General features: G+C 44.7%; 1 protein-coding gene across 1 annotated transcript in view; it reads left to right on the top strand.

Annotated features, from left to right (window-relative positions):
* Positions 1-8,715: 8,715 nt before the first annotated feature.
* LOC124717212 (peroxidase-like) overlaps positions 8,716-17,670 on the top strand; it is a 216,143-nt gene continuing 207,188 nt past the window's right edge. Inside the window, exon 1 of the mRNA XM_047243999.1 lies at positions 8,716-8,775. The gene's annotated coding sequence lies outside the window, so the exon portion shown is untranslated. The remainder of the gene's footprint in view (positions 8,776-17,670) is intronic.

A 17,670-nucleotide genomic window follows, 5' to 3' on the forward strand; every position in this document is an offset into this window, starting at 1 on the left:
TTATATAGGATGAGATCGTACTGCATAACGTTCTCGAAACTAACATTATTATCTTTGTCATTATATACAAGAGAAAAAAGATATTTAAAATCACTTCGAGTCAGATCATTTCTTCTGCTGTATGTAAGGTACGCTTGCTATTGTAAAGCGGTAAGTTTTGTTTTATTTGTTCTCGTACGTAGCGGATAATTAAAGTGTGTATTCTGTGCTTAGTGGAAATATATTTACAAAAAGTGAATGCATTGTGTTACTTAAAGTACCCACGCAAACAATTCTTCCTGAATTAATAATTGCAAGAAGTTATTTAGCATTTTCTCAGTCTCTGCGAAACGAGCAGCGGTGATCTTTGCTGTCAACAATTGGCCACCATTATGCGGCGTATTTAAATTTATTCTTTTGTGTAACATATCACCACAGCCGGAGCAGAAAGAATCATTTCAAGTTATTCAAATAACTTAACTGGAAAGCTTCACTAATTTTATTTCGTCAAAAAATGCATACTTTCAAAGGTACGATTTATTCTACGTCAGTGAACTTAGCCTGCACTACATTTCGCCGAAAGCTTTTGATATCATTTGTATGGAGCCTGGCGCTCATCTGAAACACAATTTAATACACTCCTGGAAATTGAAATAAGAACACCGTGAATTCATTGTCCCAGGAAGGGGAAACTTTATTGACACATTCCTGGGGTCAGATACATCACATGATCATACTGACAGAACCACAGGCACATAGACACAGGCAACAGAGCATGCACAATGTCGGCACTAGTACAGTGTATATCCACCTTTCGCAGCAATGCAGGCTGCTATTCTCCCATGGAGACGATCGTAGAGATGCTGGATGTAGTCCTGTGGAACGGCTTGCCATGCCATTTCCACCTGGCGCCTCAGTTGGACCAGCGTTCGTGCTGGACGTGCAGACCGCGTGAGACGACGCTCCATCCAGTCCAAAACATGCTCAATGGGGGACAGATCCGGAGATCTTGCTGGCCAGGGTAGTTGACTTACACCTTTTAGAGCACGTTGGGTGGCACGGGATACATGCGGACGTGCATTGTCCTGTTGGAACAGCAAGTTCCCTTGCTGGTCTAGGAATGGTAGAACGATGGGTTCGATGACGGTTTGGATGTACCGTGCACTATTCAGTGTCCCCTCGACGATCACCAGTGGTCTACGGGCTGTGTAGGAGATCGCTCCCCACACCATGATGCCGGGTGTTGGCCCTGTGTGCCTCGGTCGCATGCAGTCCTGATTGTGGCGCTCACCTGCACGGCGCCAAACACGCATACGACCATCATTGGCACCAAGGCAGAAGCGACTCTCATCGCTGAAGACGACACGTCTCCATTCGTCCCTCCATTCACGCCTGTCGCGACACCACTGGAGGCGGGCTGCACGATGTTGGGGCGTGAGCGGAAGACGGCCTAACGGTGTGCGGGACTGTAGCCCAGCTTCATGGAGACGGTTGCGAATGGTCCTCGCCGATACCCCAGGAGCAACAGTGTCCCTAATTTGCTGGGAAGTGGCGGTGCGGTCCCCTACGGCACTGCGTAGGATCCTACGGTCTTGGCGTGCATCCGTGCGTCGCTGCGGTCCGGTCCCAGGTCGACGGGCACGTGCACCTTCCGCCGACCACTGGCGACAACATCGATGTACTGTGGAGACCTCACGCCCCACGTGTTGAGCAATTCGGCGGTACGTCCACCCGGCCTCCCGCATGCCCACTATACGCCCTCGCTCAAAGTCCGTCAACTGCACATACGGTTCACGTCCACGCTGTCGCGGCATGCTACCAGTGTTAAAGACTGCGATGGACCTCCGTATGCCACGGCAAACTGGCTGACACTGACGGCGGCGGTGCACAAATGCTGCGCAGCTAGCGCCATTCGACGGCCAACACCGCGGTTCCTGGTTGTGTCCGCTGTGCCGTGCGTGTGATCATTGCTTGTACAGTCCTCTCGCAGTGTCCGGAGCAAGTATGGTGGGTCTGACACACCGGTGTCAATGTGTTCTTTTTTCCATTTCCAGGAGTGTATTTATCTTTGGCCACCTACAAGTCAATATATATATATATATATATAAAATCCCTTTCTAGTGTTTCACTTAAAAATAATAATAATTAATAACCACAGAAAGGAAGGGATAATATAAACACCGAACCGTCTTCTGAAGCATACGGAACAGTTACTTATTAAACGCTTACTAAGTACTTATTCTGACGAAAGTAAACATAATGGCTCCACCTGCCTCAAAACTAAAGCAGCCGCTACTGAGTACGAACCTGGAACAGATATTACCTTTATTAGTCCATGTTGAAAGAAACATGACCTTGATTCGCCTATGGCGAACGTTGGAGCCGTGAAAGAAAGTGTGCGTTGAAAAAGATGAGATCTATTCCTCGTTCTAAAAATATTTCAGTTAAAACAGAAACAAAATAACAGCACAATTCTCCAGATGACCTCCTTTGATGGTTCGGCATGCCTCCCATCAATAAAGCATAATTTCTAAATTCAGGGAAAAATTCATTCACACCAGAAAATAATTGCGCACTTTTATTAGTCCATTTTATTGCAATGAAATAAAACAAGTAATTGAGACCAAATTTGGTTGCACTGGTATTTTCAGTTGAGTTCCACTTAAAAATGTTCAGCACATTCTTCCTATATCAATTATTTAGGGAAATTTCAAAACCTGAGGACAAGAAAACGAATTTGAGGACATTTTTGTCCTCAATCAGTTTTTTAATAATTAAAAGTATAATAGGAGATTTGCATTGTTGTACTGCTGCATGCTGGTGGAGTTGGTAAAAGGGGGGGAGGGAGGTATCCTGGAGATCGAAGATAGTATAAAAGAGGGGACATCATTTTTCTATTTTCCCCTAGGGCGGCAAAACACCTAGCAACGGCTCTAAATACGGCATTTACAATTATACAGTACTTCTGTTGTAGATACCTATGAAAAGTAACTGGTCCTCCTTTCACATGCTTCTCTTTACATCTGTAACAACGAAAATATTGCATCAAAGCTGTTACTAAAGCTCAAATGCGCAGAAGTATATATAACAAGGCGAATACGTGTAATAACAAGCCGGCCGGAGTGGCCGAGTGGTTAAAGGCGCTACAGTCTGGAACCGCACGACCGCTACGGTCGCAGGTTCGAATCCTGCCTCGGGCATGGATGTGTGTGATGTCCATAGGTTAGTTAGGTTTAAGTAGTTCTAAGTTCTAGGGGACTTAAGACCACAGCAGTTGAGTCCCATAGTGCTCAGAGCCATTTGAACCATTTTTGTAATAACAAAGTTTTGTTATTACCATGAATTGTAGACGAGCAACGTCGCCTCAGAATCACGTGACTAGACCCCTTTTAAGGTTGACAACATGCGCAGCACATTATGCTCACTCCATAGATGTACCGACTGGATGTAATTAGACTTTCCCTATTTAACACGTTATAACAACAAATTACCGTACGGGTACCAAACTTGATAGCATTAATGTCCAGAGTATGGGGTGCATGATTTCCATGCGTCACAGCGCCACCGTCCAGTTCCAACTATGGCCACCAGGTGCCGTGATCAGTCGTCGTGATTCATAGTCTCACACACCTGACCAGTCGCAACGCACTTGTTGACGTGTCAACATGAGCTTGGACAAAAGGGGCAGGGCATTATAGATGAAGCTATGTTATCAAAACAACAGTAATGCTGCAGCTGCAGTTCGAGAACATCGCCAACTAAAAGGATTACGAAAGGGTCCTCTTTCTCCTCCTGCTGTGCTGAGGGTGATGAAATTAGAATCAACTGGAGAACTGGCGTCGCCCCGGGAGCAGGCCCACGGCCAGTTGCACCACAGGTGGTCGGTGAAGTCGCTGTTGCTATAGAAGGCAACGCTGTGAGCAATTTACGATCGTAAGTCAGTGTTTAGGGGTAGCGTACTTGATTCATAATCAAAACGTCTTCGATCGCGGGTTCGAATCGCGCCGCTGCTTAACTTTTGATTAATAATCAGCATTGGCGGCCAAAGACTTCCGGTATAAGAAGTCACCCTCATTCTGCCAACGGCCTTGTCAAAGAGGGCGGAGGAGCGGATAGAGGTTCAGGGGAGAGAAACTGCCACTAAAGGCAGAAGAATCAGCAACAATCAACGGCATGAGGATGCAGAAGGCAATGGAAACCACTCCATTAAAGACATGTAACATGTATCCACAGGACATGTGGCCTGTAATTGAAGAAGTGTCATGATGATCTCTCCATTGGCAAAAGATTCCGGAATAGTCCCCCATTCGGATCTCGGGGAGGGGACTGCCAGGGGGGAGGTTACAATGAGAAAAAGATTGAATAATCAACGGAAGGATAACGTTCTACAAATCGAGGTGTGGAATGTCAGAAGCTTGAACTTGGTAGGGAAACTAGAAAATTTGAAAAGGGAAATGCAAAGTCTCAATCTAGATATAGTTGGGGTCAGTGAAGTGAAGTGGAAAGAAGACAAGGATTTCTGGTCAGACGAGTATAGAGAAACATCAACAGCAATGGTATAAAAGGAGTAGAATTCGTTATGAATAGGAAGGTAGGTCAGAGAGTGTGTTACTGTGAACAGTTCAGTGACCGGGTTGTTCTTATCAGAGTCGACAGCAAACCAACACCAACAACTATAGTTCAGTTATACATGCCGACGTCGCAAGCTTAAGAGGAAGAGATAGAGAAAATGTATGAGAATACTGAAAGGATAATGTATGTAAAGGGGGATGAAAATCTAATAGTTATGAGGGACTAGAATGCATTTGTAGGGGAAGGAGTAGAAGAAAATGTTCCAGGACAATGCGGGCTTGGGACAAGGAATGAGAAAGGAGAAAGACTAATTTAGTTCTGTAACAGGTTTCAGCCAGTAATAGCGAATTCCCTGTTCAAGAGTCACAAGAGGAGGTATTCGTGGAAATGGCCAGGTGATACGGGAAGATTTCAGTTTGATTACATCATGGTCAGGCACAGATTGCGAAATTAGATACTGGATTGTAAGGTGAGCCCAGGAGCAGATATAGACTCAGATCACAATATAGTAGTGGTGAAGAATAGGCTGAAATTTAAGACATTAGTCAGGAAGAATCAGTACGCAAAGAAGTGGAATATGGAAGTATTAAGGAATGACGAGATACGTTTGAACTTCTCTAAGGCTATAGATACAGTAGTAAAGAACAGCTCAGTAGGCAGTACAGTTGAAGAGGAATGGACATCTCTAAAAAGAGCCATCACAGAAGTTGAAAAGAAAAACATAGGTACAAAGAAGGTAACTGTGAAGAAACCACGGGTAACAGAGGAAATACTTCAACTGATCGATGAAAGTACAAAAATGTTCCGGCAAACTCAGGAATACAGAAATACAAGTCGCTGAGGAATGAAATAAATAGGAAGTGCAGGGAAGCAAAGACGAAATGGCTACGGGAAAAATATGAAGGCATCGAAAAAGAAATGATTGTCGGAAGGACAGACTCAGCATACAGGAAAGTCAAAACAACATTCGGTGACATTAAAAACAAGGGTGATAACAATAAAAGTGCAACGGGAATTCACAGTTAAATGCAGAGGAAGAGAGCGGGTAGGTGGAAAGAATGCATTGAAAGCCTCTATGAGGTGGAAGATTTCTCCGATGTGATAGAAGAAGAAACAGGAGTCGATTTACTAGAGATAGGGGATCCAGTATTAGAATTTAAAAGAGCTTTGGTGGACTTAAGATCAAATAATGCAGAAGGGCTAGATAACATTCCATCAGAATTTCTAAAATCATTGGGGAAAGTGGCAACAAAACGACTATTCACGTTGGTGTGTAGAATATATAAGTCTGGCGATATACCATCTGACTTTCGGAAAAGCATCATCCACACAATTCGGAAGACGGCAAGAGCTGACAAGTGCGAGAATTATCGCACAATCAGCTTAACAGCTCATGCATCGAAGCTGCTTACAAGAATAATATACAGAAGAATGGAAAAGAAAATTGAGAATACGCTAGGTGACGATCATTTTGGCTTTAGGAAAAGCAAAGGGACGAGAGAGGCAATTCTGACGTTACGGCTAATAGTGGAAGCAAGGCTAAAGAAAAATCAAGACACTTTCATAGGATTTGTCGACCTGGAAAAAGCGTTCGACAATATAAAATGGTGCAAGCTGTTCGAGATTCTGAAAAAAGTAGGGGTAAGCTATGGGGAGAGACGGGTCATATACAATATGTGCAACAACCAAGAGGGAATAATAAGAGTGGACGATCAAGAACGAAGTGCTCATATTAAGAAGGGTGTAAGACAAGGCTGTAGCCTTTCGCCCCTACTCTTCAATCTGTACATCGAGGAAGCAATGTTGGAAATAAAAGAAAGGTTCAGGAGTAGAATTAAAATCCAAGGTGAAAGAATATCAATGATACGATTCGCTGATGACATTGCTATCCTGAGTGAAAGTGAAGAAGAATTACGTGATCTTCTGAACGGAATGAACAGTCTAATGAGTACAGAGTATGGATTGAGAGTAAATCGAAGAAAGACGACGGTAATGAGAAGTAGTACAAATGAGAACAGAGAGAAACTTAACATCGGTATTGACGGTCACGAAGTAGGTGAAGTTAAGGAATTCTGCTACCTAAGACAGCAAAATAACAAATGACGGACGGAGCGAGGAGAACATCAAAAGCAGACCAGCTATAGCAAAAAGGGCATTCCTGGCCGAGAGAAGTCTACTAATATCAAATACGCAACTTAATTTGAGAAAGAAATTTCTAATAATGTACGTCTGGAGTACAGCATTGTATGGTTGTGTAATATGGACTGTGGGAAAACCGGAACAGAAGAGAATCGAAGCATTTGAGATGTGGTGTCACAGAGGAATGTTGAAAATTAGGTGGACTGATAAGGTAAGGAATGAGGTGGTTTTGCGCAGAATCGGAGAGGTAAGAGACATTTGGAAAACACGGCCGGCCGGTGTGGCCGTGCGGTTCTAGGCGCTACAGTCTGGAACCGAGCGACCGCTAAGGTCGCAGGTTCGAATCCTGCCTCGGGCATGGATGTATATGATGTCCTTAGTTAGGTTTAATTAGTTCTAAGTTCTAGGCGACTGATGACTTCAGAAGTTAAGTCGCATAGTGCTCAGAGCCGTTTGAACCATTTTTTTGGAAAACACTGACAAAGAGAAGGGACAGGATGATAGGACATCTGTTAAGACATGAGGGAATGACTTCCATGGTACTAGAGGGAGCTGTAGAGGGCAAAAACTGTAAAGGAAGACAGAGATTAGAATACACCCAGCAAATAATTGCTACTCTGAGATTAGGAGGTAAGCACAGGAGAGGAATTCGTGGCGGGCCCCATCAAACGAGTCAGAAGACTGATGAGAAAAAAAAAAAGGGTAGTGTGGGTGCTGTGTCACGACAGTTGACCATCCCGTGCTTCACTGCACGGAAGATGCTGCGAACCATTCTCAAACTGCATCTGTACAAGATCTCTATCGTACAGTAGCTTGCACCACATGATGCACAACGACCTGTTGACTTTGCTCTCCACTTTGTCGCAAGGATTGAAGTTAACGAGGGCTGGTGCTGAACCATCCTATGGACAGATGAGGTGAACACACAGAATTGTTGAGTGTGGGGATTTTCACCTCCAGTCACTGTGCATGAAGTTCCTCTCTATGGCGAACGTGTTACCGTGTGGTGTGGCTTCGCAGGTACGTCCATCATTGGCACATTCTTTTTTGAAGAGGTTGACGCTCAAGGACCAAAGACGTGCAGTGCGAGTGGCCAGCGTTACTGCGATATGCTTCACCAGCATCTCATACCTGCCCTACAGGAGAGAGACCCATTGAACTCAACAGGTTTCATGCAAGATGGGGCGCACCCTACATCGCTCGTGTAGTTCACCTGCTTCGACACACGTTTGGAAACGATCGAATTATCAGCCGATCGTTTTCAAATGCTTGTCCGATACGATCACCTGATCTCACTCCCTGTGGTTTCTGGTTGTGGTGCTACCTGAAGGACAGGGTTTACCAGGGGAACATTCACGCATGTGCCGATCTGAAGCGCAGCACATCAAGAGAGGTAGGCAGCATACCTACGGACATACCTCGTTCTACTGTGCAGAATGCAATCCTGAGCTTTTAGACTCTTCTGCACACTGATGGGCGCCGTATTTAGTAACGGTATGTAATGGTGTGACGTACCGTAGCAGTACATTAAAAGTGTTTCAATTGAATTGATTCTGCACTATTTCTCTTCCCCATGTCCTTGACATTAATGCTGCTAAATCTGGTACTTGCACGGTAATCAGTTTCCGTGTTATAAAGTGTTAGACAGGGAAAGCTTAATTATTACCACCCAGTGTATACTCCGTGACTCATGCTCACATAATGTAACACAATGTCTACCAAAAATTAATGTTATCAAAAAACGCACTTTAAACGAGGAAGAGAAGATTATCGCTCGATTAGCGTGCTTCAGCTTTACCTGCAAGCATCATTGCCCATGCGGGGACGCAACTTGAAACATGTCGGAAAAAAAACAGCGAGCAATTGTGACGTTGTTTGAGATGTTCTTACTCTGGTAGTGGCAGTCACTGCTCTGATAGGAAACAGCCAGACGTTACCTCGTTAACGAGATAATTATCCACACTTCGACTCGCCGGTTAGATAACCTATTTCCTGCGTGTGGGTATATCACGGCCGCACGTCAAAAAGGCACGACACATGTTGAACTCCTCTTAGTCTCAGGCCGTTGTCAGCGCAACATCCCAGGTAAAAAACGAGTAACCACATTGTACTCCTACAAGCATGTTTTCACCACCTTAAGGCATGGGGCAGAGAGTATAGTAAACCGTGCATTGCGGTCGCTTCCAGCCTCTTCTGTTCTACCCACGAATGCTGTGACAAGAACCATTGTCGGTAAAGTTCCGCGTGACATGGATTTTCTTTAATTTCCTCCTCCTTGTCGTTTCGAGAGACACGCGTGGAAAGAAATAATATGTTGTAACTTCCTGGCAGTTTAAACTGTGGCCATACCTGGGACCTTTGGCGTTTTCGCGAGTAGATGCTCTATCCCCTGACCTATTTTCTTCTTCCTGTCTCCCACTGTCTCTTTTTTGGGAGGAGGGGGGAGGGTTCAACCTTTCAGTCCAGCCTTTGTTCACCGAAATCGCCTTTATCAGCGTCATATACAGGGTGTTTCAGAATACATATGGCACACTTCTAGAGGTTGTAGAGGAGACTTAGTAGATCAAGTTTCACACAGGAACCCATATCCGGAAACGTCATCCAACGATGCTACATAGGCCGGCCGCGGTGGTCTAGCGGTTCTAGGCGCTCAGTCCGGAACCGCGCGACTGCTACGGTCGCAGGTTCGAATCCTGCCTCGGGCATGGATGTGTGTGATGTCCTTAGGTTAGTTAGGTTTAAGTAGTTCTAAGTTCAAGGGGACTGATGACCTCAGATGTTAAGTCCCATAGTGCTCAGAGCCATTTGATGCTACGTAGCATCAAAGCTTTAGGCGCCTGTAAATGTATGTTTATACAGGGTGATTCCGTGATGAAGTTAAAGACTTTCAGGATGATGGAAACCAATAAACGTATCAGTTTGAGGTAGCCGTCGGCACACGGACCGTGCATCCGAACGTTGAGCGTTGAGCGTACCTTGTTTCTGACGTCATAGCATGGAATAGCACGTTCGGGAATCTTTCCGAACGTGCAGAGCGATATCTGGCAGGTCAGGTATTCCGAACGTGCAGAGCAGTATCTGGCAGGTCAGATATTCTGAGCGTGCGTCTGAGCGTTGACCAGTGAGATGGCACAACACCGCCTACGTCACACGCACGCCCTCTCCCTTCAGTACAGAGTTGTGAGGCGCCATATTGGCATTCATTTCAAGCCTATATGTATATATGCCGTTTCTGAGCACCAGAAAATTGAGAATCACTGGAAAACCCGTTGTTAGTTGTGTGATTCGTTCCAATAAAACAATGAGAAACATCATATTCGTGGCAAAAGAATTATTGTAACTTGCGTATTATGAGAGTAGGCTATTTGAAAGCAGCGACACACTGAAGATCCACCCAAAACGCATTGTTCTTGGTACAATTTGTTATAATTAAATTTCAATTAGTAACATAATTATCTACGATTAACGTTTTCAGTAAGGAGTAACATAATATGATTAAGCACAAGGAGCATGTTGTTGGTTTAGAGTTTCTCTGTAATAAAAAACTGAGTTAATCGATCAACAACGAACTTGAACGGATGTCTTACGACGTCTGCCCCGAGCCGATGCAACGAACGGAAGCGAACAAAATGAAATTAAAATAAAAAAAAGCGTAATGAGTAGCGTCTCTGTCCGAAAATGAGTTTTTGTTGAGGTAGTGGTTCGCGTCTTAGCACTTCCAATTTTTCTTCCTAACATTCGCGTTTTTATTAGGTTCTGATACTTTATTATTAGTTTAATATAAGTATACGCTATAATATTTGATGTTATGTAAATATAAGTTCACCTTTTTTTGAGGGGTGACTTTGTTCGATTGGCTTAATCTACAGGACAGCTTGCGCTAGTTGTACAAAGATATTTTGCTCCTTTTTCTTTTACGCTTCGTAATTCACATGTTGGAGAGATTCTGCTACTAGATAGTAACAGTGATAAAGTAAGACTGACCTTGGGGTTTTACTAAAATGTGGGAATGATGAAATAATGTATATCTTATGCGGAGAAGTATTCCAAATTTGTACCGCACTGTTTGTAATGGAACTTTTATGAGCCTGTGTCCTTATTGATTGGACATGGTACTTTACTTTTCGTGGACGATGGAGGAAATGTGCGTTTTAATAGAGCTAACGTGGTAATTTTACGCGCGCCCGTTGAGTAAACAGTGTGATTTACAAACTAGAAACATCCCTCAGACTGCCGCTAGAGTGCGTTGCGATCGCGTATACCACGTTGGGGCCCACGTACCGTATGCACAAGTAGCATCGTTCCTGAGCGTTCAGCAGCACTTTGAACTTGGCACGCTCAACGTTAACGTCCGACAGCGCGGTCCGCGTGCCAACGGCTTAAGTGTCCCTGTACTGGAAACGAACGAATCGAAAGTGATACGCATAAATCGTTCCGAAACCTCTGACAGTGGAATACATTACTGGTACTGTTGTTGGTAAGACTGTAGGGTAGGAAACTTTCAGAGCTCATAATATGGACCAAAACAAGGAAAAAAAGTCCAGTATACGTGGGCTCTAAAATGCAGACCTTAAGAGCTATGAACATTAGTTGAGCCGAGGAAATGTGTTGCACACAAGCAAAGATGAACAAGTGCTCATAGTCTCTCAGGTATGCATTTTAGAGTAGTGGCGGATAAATATGAGAGGCTCGAGCCCCTCCCCCCACCCCCTTGCGGGGCCGACCTCATTGTAACTACGCTGCCCCCGCCAGTCACCCAGCAAGTTATTCGTTCGTTTCCTTCATCAGTCGACAAGACTGAATCGAGTTATCGAGTAATTGTACTTTCCTATGTAGCACGCACGTCCGCGTCATCGTATTTTATACGTTTCTGTCTGACACATACACAGCCAACACATACCTACGAGAAAAGTCGCGGCCATTCTAGTGATCTCGATACGTTATTCTGTGTGGCATTTGTTCGAGAAAAGCCGCGAATATTCTACTGTTTTCTTGTACAGAGACCCTTCGATACGTAGCGTTATACACTACTGGCCATTAAAATTGCTACACCACGAAGATGACGTGCTACAGACGCGAAATTTAACCGACAGGAAGAAGATGCTGTGATGTGCAAACGATTTGCTTTTCAGAGCATTCACACAAGGTTGGCGCCGGTGGCGACACCTACAACGTGCTGACATGAGGAAAGTTTCCAACCGATTTCTCATACACAAACAGCAGTTGACCGGCGTTGCCTGGTGAAACGTTGTTGTGATGCCTCGTGTAAGGAGGAGAAATGCGTACCATCACGTTTCCGACTTTGATAAAGGTCGGATTGTCGCCAATCGCGATTGCGGTTTATCGTATCGTGACATTGCTGCTCGCGTTGGTCGAGATCCAATGACTGTTAGCAGAATATGGAATCGGTGGGTTCAGGAGGGTAATATGGAACGCCGTGCTGGATCCCAACGGCCTCGTATCACTAGCAGTCGAGATGACAGGCATCTTATCCGCATGGCTGTAACGGATCGTGCAGCCACGTCTCGATCCCTGAATCAACAGATCTGCACGAACAGTTCGATGACGTTTGCAGCAGCATGGACTATAGATCGGAGAACATGGCTGCTGTTACCCTTGACGCTGCATCACCGACAGGAGTGCCTGAGATGGTGTACTCAACGACGAACCTGGGTGCACGAATGGCAATACCTCATTTTTTCGGATGAATCCAAGTTCTGTTTACAGCATCATGATGATCGCATCCGTGTTTGGGGACATCGCGGTGAACGCACATTGGAAGCGTGTATTCGTCATCGCCATACTGGCGTATCACCCGGCGTGATGGTATGGGGTACCATTGGTTACACGTCTCAGTCTCCTCTTTTTCGCATTGACGGCACTTTGAACAGTGGACGTTACGTTTCAGATGTGTTACGACCCGTGGCTCTACCCTTCATTCGATCCTTGCGAAACCCTACATTTCAGCAGGATAATGCACGACCGCATGTTGCAGGTCCTGTACTGGCCTTTCTGGATACAGAAAATGTTCGACTGCTGCCCTGGCCCGCACATTCTCCATATCTCTCACCAACTGAAAGCGTCTGGTCAATGGTGGCCGAGCAACTGGCTCGTCACAATACGCCAGTCACTGCTCTTGATGAACTGTGAAATCGTGTTGAAGCTGCATGGGCAGCTGTACCTGTACACGCCATCCAAGCTCTGACTCAATGCCCAGGCGTATCAAGGCCGTTATTACGGCCAGAGGTTGTTGTTCTGGGTACTGATTTCTCAGGATCTATGCACCCAAATTGCATGAAAAAAATGGTTCAAATGGCTCCGAGTACTATGGGACTTAACATCTGTGGTCATCAGTCCCCTAGAACTTAGAACTACTTAAACCTCACTAACCTAAGGACATCACACACATCCTTGCCCGAGGCAGGATTCGAACCTGCGACCGTAGCAGTCGCGCGGTTCCGGACTGCGCGCCTCGAACCGCTGGACCACCGCGGCCGGCAAATTGCATGAAAATGTAGTCACATGTCAGTTCTAGTATAATATATTTGTCCAATGAATACCCGTTTATCATCTGCATTTCTTCTTGGTGTAGCAATTTTAATGGCCAGTAGTGTAAATACGGACTATTCGCTGAATAGGAAGCTAGTTTTCATTCAGAAGCAGAAATTGAAGAAAAAGTTCTAGTTGAAGAAGAATCTTTGTGATTAAAAAGAGACCAATGGGAGAGATTCTTCGATACAAGCAAACGAGCTTAAACGCCCTTAATGATCGTGATTCTCTTATGCAAGCATTGTCTGTTTGTCCTAGATCTGACTATCCTACTTTTCACACGCTGTACAAAATATTTGCTTGTCTACCTGCAACTAATGCTACCGTAGAAAGAAGTTTTTCAACACTGCGGCGTGCAAAGACATAGCTGAGGTCGACAATGAAGGAGGATCGACGTAATGACTTAGCTCTGTTGAATACTCACACTGACATTGATTGTCCTATTGGCGATGCAATTAACCATTTCCCAGGAAGAACAGGCGCATAGAATTCATCATTTAAGGAAGAGGACCACAACTGTAACTTTTTTATATCATAAGATGGAATTGTTTTATATATGTGTACAATAAGTTTAAATAAAACTTTCTTAAACTTTGCATGTGACTTGTTTATTTTTTATTACGGTTAAAGTAAAGGTAGGTCAAAATATCTTTAGAGTCCCCTCCTTGAGGTTTTTCTGCATCCGCCACTGTTTTAGAGCCCATGTTTGCTAGACATTTTGTCTTGTTTTGGTCCATACCACCCCCTTGAAAGTTGCCTACCATATGTTCTTAGCAACAATGGTACTGGTACGTGAAAATGAAATGATCGTATGGCATAGTTGGCCGGGATGTCCCAGTCGGGTTCAGCCGCCAAGTGCGAGTCTTATTTCAGTCGGCGCAACATTGTGCGACATGTGGCCGACGTTAAAGATGAAATGATGATGAGGAAACCACAACACCTAGTCCCTGAACGCAGAAAATCTTCAACCCGGCCGGGAATCGAACCCGGGCCCAGAACATGGCACGTTACCACGCATTTTTTTTTCGGTGTTGTTCGTTGCGTTTGGTCTGGGTGAACGTCACGTGACATCCGTTCAAGTTGATCGTTGATTCCTTTACTCAGTTTTTTTTTTTAATTGCAGAGGGCCACCGCCCCTCTGACCAAACACGCTGAGCTACAGTGTCGGCGTACAAATTCCCAACCTTCGCTCAGCCCAATCTCGCCACTTTCATGAATGATGCTGAAATGATGAGGACAACACAAATACCCAGCCACCTCGAGGCATCTAACAAGGGAACCTCCCCATCGCACCCCCCTCAGATTTAGCTATAAGTTGGTACAGTGGATAGGCCTTGAAAAAATGAACACGGATCAATCGAAAAAACGGGAAGAAGTTGTGTGGAACTATGAAAAAAATAAAATATACAAACTGAGTAGTCCATGCGCAGGATAGGCAACATATAGGAAAGTTTGAGTTCAGGAGCGCCGTGGTCCTGTGGTTAGCGTGAGCAGCTGCGAAATGAGAGGTCTGTGGAGTGAAAAGTTTAATTTTTCATTTTCAGACAATTATTATCTGTCCGTCCGTCCGTCCGATGGATTTGACGGTCTACACACGGAAAAATTTGAAAACGTTAGAAACATATGTTTTGACAGAGTACAGGGAAAACTGTGCGACTATGAAACTGTTGCATTCATTTGTTGCAGTTTATGTGACAAACTCTTATGTTTCCATCACTTTTTTGGGAGTGATCATCACATCTACAAAAAACCTAAAGCGGGCAAGGTAGTGGAATCTTTTTACCCATTCGCCAAGTGTACAAGTTAGGTTGGTCGACAACATATTCCTGTCATGTGACGCACATGCCGTCACCAGTGTCGTATAGAATATATTAGACGTGTTTTCCTGTGGAGGAATCGGTTGACCTATGACCTTGCGATCAAATGTTTTCGGTTCCCATTGGAGAGGCACGTCCTTTCGCTTACTAATCGCACGGTTTTGCGGTGCGGTCGCAAAACACAGACACTAAACTTATTACAGTGAACAGAGACGTCAATGAACGAACTGACAGATCATAACTTGGCGAAAATGAAAAACGTAAACTTTTCACTCGAGGGAAGACTTGAACCAAGGACCTCTCGTTCCTCAGCTGCTCACGCTAACCCCGGGACCACAGCGCTCCTGAGCTCAGACCATCCTTGATGTTGCCTATGTTGCGCATAGACTACTCAGTTTGTATATTTTGTTCATTTTTTCCATAGCTCCACACAACTTCTTCCTATTTTCTCGGTTGTTCTGTGTTCAGTTTTTCAGGGCCTATCCACTGTGCCAACTTATAACCAAATCTGAGGGGGGTGCGATGGGGAGGTTCCCTTGTAAGCAGGCGGACTACAGGTGCATGTATTCCACTGTAGAAGTATCAGAAGAATTTTCTCTTATAATTTTCGACTCGTTCGTTTCCGGTACAGGGATCCTACCCTGAAATTGATACATTTATCAGTCTCTATCAACCTTGAAAGTTTGTAACATCATCACGAAATCAACCTTTATATTATACATACATTTACAGGCGCCGGCGCCCATTACTTTGACGGTTTGTACCATCGTTTGATGACGTTTCTGGACACAGGTTCCCATTTAAAACTTACTGTACTAAGTCCCCTCTACAACATCTAGAAGTGTGTAACATCAAATGTGAAACACACTGTAGACAGTGGAAATGTGCATCTGTCATCCGCACAGATGGGATTCAACCATCAACAGGAGTCGTTGTTGGGGGATTTGTGGTTGCTGGGGCGAAGGGAATCTTCTCGTAAAATCTTAATGACAGTGGCTGTGTCAATGGTGGCAAGTTCCTATGGGACCAAACTGCTGGGTCATCGGTCTCTAGGCTTACACACTACATAATCTAACTCAAACTAACGACAACACACACACCCATGTCCGAGGGAGGACTCCAACGTCCGCCTTAGACCGCGTGTTTAGTAAGTTGAATACTTTAATATGCATCGCGCTCCTACCGACGCATGAGTCATTAGGCTCTTTCACAGATCAAAAGCGTAGTATAACGAAACGGATGATAAGGCGGAACGTTAAAGTCGTTAATTCTCTTCCGTATTTTATTAAAAGGGGATGCGGAATTGGGTTTAGGGAAGTAGATGGAGACGGGAGGGGTTTGGCCTTGGGTTAATCTGTGGACATGATAACATGGATGAAGTTATAGCCGGCCGTGGTGGCCGAGCGGTTCTAGGCTCTTCAGTCCGGAACCGCGCGACTGCTACCGTCGCAGACTCTAATTCTGCCTCGTGATGGCTGGGTGTTGTGTGATGTCCTTAGGTTAGTTAGGTTTAAGTAGTTCTAGGTTCTAGGGGACTGATGACCTCAGATGTTAAGTCCCACAGTGCTCAGAGCCATTTGAACCATTTGATGAAGTTAGAGGTTTGTATCTTGCTTGCATGTGCTTCATTAGATACCAGTGACGGTTTAGTAAGTCGCAGATTATTGTGTCAGCCCAAGTAGCTTTTACTGAATGCTTCACCACACTTCAAAGTGACACAGATACGTGGCCCTGTTTTTCAACACAGTCACCGAGTTTCTGAAAACAACGCTTGCTCAGTTCTTCGACGGTAGAATTCCACTCCGCGGTCAGGGAGCCATTCCAGAACGACTGTGTGAACGTCGTCATCGCTGGGAAATCTTTTTTCCCTTCCAGCGATTCTTTCAGCTTGTTAGCGGAAAGCTGGTAATCGCGTGGTACAACTTCTAGACTGCAATATCAGCACTACGCACATCTGTGAGGCCTCGGTCAAATTGTCGGCACCATTTCACTACGTCTGGACTCGACGTTGCGTGTGGTCCACAAGCTGCCAGAACTTCACGGTGAATTTGTGAGCAATTGAGCCGTTATGCCTGCGAGAATCGTACCATCAACCCTACTTCATCATTGGAGTCTGTCTCCAGTTGCTGCGCCATTTCAGTCGCACACCTGTTATTTAAACACACAAACTCAGAGGTTTACACAGGTCTTCTGGTCCAGACTGTGTATCAATTAGGTTCCTTTCGGAGTATGCTGATACATTAGCTCTGTACTTAACAGTCATATACAACCGTTCATTCGACGAAAGATCCATACCCAAAGGTTGGAAAGTTGCACAGGTTACACCAATATTCAAGAAAGGTAGTAGGAGTAATCCACTAAATTACAGGCCCATATCGTTAACATCGATATGCATCAGGATTTTGGAAGATATGTTGTGTTCGAACATTATGAATTACCTCGAAGAAAACGGTCTATTGACACACACTCAACATGGGTTTAGAAAACATCGTTCCCGTGAAACACGACTAGCTCTTTATTCATATGAAGTGTTGAGTGCTATTGACAAGGGATTTCAGATCGATTCAGCATTTCTGGATTTCCGGAAGGCTTTTGACACTGTACCACACAAGCG

The sequence above is a fragment of the Schistocerca piceifrons genome, chromosome 9 (genome assembly GCF_021461385.2).
Source record: "Schistocerca piceifrons isolate TAMUIC-IGC-003096 chromosome 9, iqSchPice1.1, whole genome shotgun sequence".
NCBI classification, from domain to species: domain Eukaryota; kingdom Metazoa; phylum Arthropoda; class Insecta; order Orthoptera; family Acrididae; genus Schistocerca; species Schistocerca piceifrons.